The sequence below is a fragment of the Diuraphis noxia genome, unplaced genomic scaffold (assembly GCF_037042655.1).
Source record: "Diuraphis noxia isolate RWA-SAM2 unplaced genomic scaffold, SU_Dnox_SAM2 contig0004, whole genome shotgun sequence".
Taxonomy (NCBI): Eukaryota; Metazoa; Arthropoda; class Insecta; order Hemiptera; family Aphididae; genus Diuraphis; species Diuraphis noxia.
The window spans coordinates 32,653,500-32,659,499 of NW_028301714.1; positions in this window are offsets into that span (position 1 = coordinate 32,653,500).

Consider the following 6,000-nt stretch of genomic DNA (forward strand, 5'->3'; position numbering starts at 1 on the left):
AATACAATGTAAAAAAAAAAATTACTCATTATAATTATCATGGCCTTATGTTTAATAATATTATGCTACCTATGGCTTTGAAAATAAATAAATAATAAGTCTAATTTTGTTATATAAATTAATCACCAGCTTCATAGTTTTTTATTATTATTATTATTATTATTTTATTAGTATTTGTTATAAGTATTATCAATTTCAGATATTTTTTAGTTTTTATAAAAATGATAATAAGTATCTGGAATAAGTTTTTCTTTGCGCGATAAAATTAAATCTCTTTTATTTGTAAGATTCCAGGCTTTTCAATAAATGCAAATTTCATACGTAATGTATGTTTGATAATTTTATTTTTGAATTTCTTTTTACTTTAAAACTATAATTTCTTGATAATTTGCTTGCCCATAAGTTGTTTAAATTGTTGTAAAAACAATTTATCAGGGAATTCTTTTTTAACTTTAATTAATTTAATATCTCTCTATAAAACCATTTGACCGATAGTATTTTTATTAAAGTTGTTACAAAAATCTTTACTATGACACCTTGTACTAGTTAAAATGTCAAAATCAATCAAATTCTGATTTTAGACCTTTCTTATGATGTTCCTGAGCTTTTATTTTCCTTCCACTCCTTGTCTTTAATACTATCATCAAAATCTTCATTATCTAAATCTGTAAACAGAATACAAACTTTGTTGTAACATAAAGTTCATATAAACACGAGATCAAGATAAAATAATTATTTATTATTAGAATCAGTTATTTAATTACACTAAGTTTCCATTGGCATCTACTAGCTCAATGAAATTTTGTGAACTTTCATTTGATTTGTTTAAATGTGTCATGTGTGGTTTTCAATGGTAAATCGTCTAAAAAACTATTATAATAATATAGCTTGTAAAAAATTGCTACTTTGTAGCTGCTAAGTACCTAATTACTGTTCTCATATTCATGTACTTATCACTGAAGGTGTAGTATTTAACCATTCAATATTAATTTATTTGTAATATTAAATTCTGCATTTTTAATAGCTGTTAATATTTTCATAGAACAATAACACAATTAAATTAAAATTTATGGTTAATAAGGTTTTGTACATTAGAAATTATCAGAAAATGATTAATATAAGAATTGCATTCAGTATTTATTATGGTATATAATATTATACAAAATATATACAATAAGCCAACAACTGACATAGATTAATATATTATTACCTATTTAATATTTATACATTATATTTTTAATTAATATTGCTTAAAAGTTAAACCATTTAAAATTAAATTAAATTTTTACAGATTTATAGGTAAACAATTATATATATATATATATATTTTTTTTTTTAATGAGCATAAATTTTAAATATAAATTTTAAACATCATCGAAAACAAAGGCCATTAGTTACCTACACTTATTTACAATAATGATATAATATAATATGTAGGTACTGATACAATGGTAAGTTATTTAAATAGGATAAAATATTTTTTTTATATAAGATTGAACAATTTTGTTTTTCTTAAAAAATTAATTATGTCTAGCTTTTTTTCATGAATAGGTAAAATAGGTTATTTTATATTTTACGTAAGTGCCTAATTCAATAATTTATTAAAATTGCATTTATTATCTAAAAAAAACACAATATATCAAAAACTAATATATAATAAATTGGAATAATATTTTTAAAAATTATCGAAGTAAAATAAATAAACATTAATACAAGTAATTATAATTAATCTTTACGTTATTAAAATAAAAACGAACCGGTAGGTATCCGAGTTTTAGTGGATAACTTGTTGTGGTTAGTGAACTAGTGAAGAAATAATAAGATCTTGAATAAAATATTTAAAAAAAAATAAATCAACACATTATAACTATGTAGGGAAGATAAAAATTAAACATTAATCGGATTATTTTAGATATATAATACCTGTAATGCATAAAAGAAGCATGATCGTAATCAATAATCAAACAAAAATAAGCTAAGAAAAATAATATATTATATTATAATTTAAATTTAAAATTACATATATCTTTTGGTTATTTTTATATCACATTTAATTATTTAAATGAAAATTATTCATAAACGTGAACCTCCTTGGTAATAGAAGTTTTATTGAAATATTACATATCTTTGGATTTATCCTATTAGCGTAATATAATATAATCTGTGGCAATTGTCTTTTCAGAATCAAAAGTGGCAGTCGATTAAAGATTCTAAAATTATAATTTCAATGAGCACTAGAGCAAACATGAACTAAAAATATTCTTTATTCCGTATAATTTTAATTTCATAATTAATAATATTTTCAGACTTCAATTAAGTATCTGACGCGTTCTTACGTCGGTATCGGAGTGTACCCATACACGTCTCGGATTTTACCGAAACCCCGAAAAAGAGTCGATGTTTGAGGTAAGATTATTTTCATATTCTTTTGAGGCTTGAATCTTGTGTAAGGCTTTAAATAAATATTTAACGTCACGAAACATATATTCCCAAGTTCCAAGTATCGTTGACGCATATTTTATTTCTAAGCGCGAAATTAAGAAATACGCGAGATCGAATAATATAAACGCGCTGCGTCGTTTTTCTGGTTGCCAGACGTATAACAATTATAATTTTATAATTATAACCTAGGTATGTTTTTGTAATTGACATTTTTCAATTTTTTTTAGTTAGTTAATTATAATATCCGTTTTAACTGATAACTCCAGTATCCAAAACTCATAGGGATCAATTTTAATTCGTAAATGGTAATTTGTTCCAAATCCAACGTTAGAAGTCTGCAGGAATTTAGAATAAAATATATTTTATTTCAATAAATTATGTATATTATAGATATTTATAGTTATTTATAACCTTTATTCTTTATCTCATATCTAATATCATAGGTATTTATAAAGTTATTATATTGTAGGTACACCTATAAAGTCCTATGAACTAAAGACTAAAAGAATGTTGACTGAGTGGTGAACTAAGCGGTTATGAAAAATATATTATAACTTAGTTATCATACATATAATAAATATCTGTTAAAATAGTGTATCTAACACACATACATACACAAGCAGTTATTATTTTCTTCAAAATTGTACAGTTATTATTTATTATGAAGTTGCGTAAGGTTAGGTAGGTAAATAACCATACTCCAATTTATTGCAATCGAATTTTTATTCATTTTATAAAACTTAACCTTTCAAAAATTAATATAGATTAATAATTTTAATATTCATGAATTCTTGAAATAAAATAAATAAACAAACCATAATACGCAATAATAATTAAAGTTTGTATAAAAAATTATTAAAATAAAAATGAATCGGTACTAGAGTTTTAGTAGCCATACAGTAGGTATAATGTTTTTATAGCCATATAATATTAATAACTAATAAGTTCTTGAATAAAATAATCATAACACATAACAACATTAAACGGATTGTTTAGCTATATATTATCTGTAATGATAAAAAAAAGCGGGTAAGTGGATATCGCTCTGCTGTACATTAGGGGGTAGGGTGGACCTCTGACAAGGGTAGGTTAAATTTGAATGCAATGATAGGTTGATAGGTATCATTGTAGGTATACGAAAAACGATTCTGAACGGAGATGATTTGTCAGTCTAGGATATATTATATTTAAATATTATCATATAATATTCTATTTAATAAACAAATATTTTATTTTTCAATTAAGACGCATTTTGCATAAGGCATGGTTAATCAATTTTTCCAAAAACATTGCATGTAGTTATCATAATTCATAATACCTTGTATTATCATAGATATACATATACCTGGTTTGAGGATAAATCGTTATCATTACGCGATTTCATCAAAATTTAAAACTCCAACGCTCAAAACATTTTTCATATAATGACGCATCAAATTTTCTTCATAGCTATTTGAAACAAAACTTACGGAAAACTTAATGTTAAATTTTATAACCTTAGATATAAATACAAACAATATCATAAATTTTGAACTACAAAATAATTTGCAAATATTCACGGTTTTGACGAATTTTTGTCAATAATTGAAATTCAAATGTTAATAAAAATTTAATTTGAATTTCCGGGAGACATTTTTTTTGTGATAAAGATTGATAAATTTGTAATGAATCTTGTATTAAATTTTCAAATCTTAGATTTAAACAGAACATTTTTATGAATTTCTAGCTTAAAACAACTTGCGAATTTTTGTGATTTTTACATATTTTGTCAAAATTTGAATGCTTATCAAAAAAAATTGTGACTATGAATTTATTTTTATTTTTCAACTGCTATTGTAACAATATGTTAAGAGCATTGTATTAAACTTTCAAGACTTTCTAACCAAAAAATAAATTTTTATCGATATTAATTTAAGAAAAACTAATAATGATCGAAAATTGCATATACCTATGAATAGTTCAACTTAAGTCAAACACTTTTGAAAGTTTTATGGTGGTTAGAATATATACTTATATAAACATTCGGTGAAAATTTCATGTATCAATGGTCATTTGTTTTAAAGTTACATCAAAAATCAAAATCGAAAACTGATTGTGCGTAAAATTTCCCGTTTTTCCCTTAATTTTTAGTTTGTTTATCCTGATTGTTTACAAAAATATTAAGAATACTTTTGACCACCAACTAGATTCACTTTCTGATCGAATAACGTACTGAATTCAAAAATCGAAACACTTTCAGTAAAATTGAAAATTTCAGTTTTCTATAAATATCTCAAAAAAAGCTAAAATATTTTGAAAATTAAATCGTGTAAAGAAAATGCCAATCTAAATAACTGGTAAATTTTTCAAGTATCTACGACTTATACTTTTTGAATGATAAATATTTAAAATCGTTTGAAGATAAATCGTTATCGTTACGCTATTTCGTAAAAATTTAAAATTCAAACGCACTTAAAATTTTTCCTTTAATGATGCTTTGAGTTTTCTCTATAGCTACTTGATGGAAAACGTGTGGAAAACTTAGTGTTGTATTTTTAATCCTTAGTTATATAACACAAACATTTTTTGATTTTTTAACTTCAAAATTGCTTGCAAATTTTCGGTTTTTCGACAGATTTCGTAAAAATTTGAACTTTAAACGCTTATAAAAAAATTGTCCCTATGTATTCTTATATTTTTTTAATCACTATAAGAATAACTTATGAGAAACTTTGTATTACATTTTCAAGTTTTTTATTGGGCCAAAAAAATTTTATCGACACCCAGAAAAATCTAAAATTTCAGTGGTCTATAATTAACTCTAAAATTAAACTATATATAGATTACACTAACATAAACATTTGGTGAAAAATTCAAGTATTTACAGTGATTAGTTTTTGAATTACAACCATATAAAAAAATCGATTTGGTCGAAAACTGGTTTTGCGTAAAAATTCCATTTTTGTGTCATTTTTTTTTTGTTTTTCTCGATTTTTTTGAAAACTTAACTGTTGGAAAATTTTTACTTCTGACCTCCATAATGCACCAAGGATATTCACTTTTATATCGGAAATCACACCCAACTTTTGAAGTTGAAGCATTATTTCGACTAGTTATGCTGTACAGACACACAAAAAAAAAAAACACACACACATCATTGTAAAATCAATACATTCATCACTTCGTTCAGAATCTAAAATGAATAGGTCAGAAAATATTGTTGAATATTTTATTGAAATTTCAGAGATGGTATTCGTCAGTGAAGATTTGTCAACTAAATATCATATTCGTTGTGAAGCCTGTGTGAAATGTATTAACAATGTTTCAAAGATGAAGTTTTATAGTAGATTCAGATATTAGGTAAGTGATTTTCTATTTTTCAGTAGGTTTATTTTTATTTTATTAATTTATTAATTGATCAGGGGATAGATTACTTGCAATTTTTAAATTATTCGTTTCTAACCACTGGTATAACACTATTCAAGTTATCAATAAAATCGTGATAAAAATTAGGAAATTGATCAGGTATAATATTTAAAAATTTTTTTTTTAATAATTTCCTCAATGATATTTAAATAT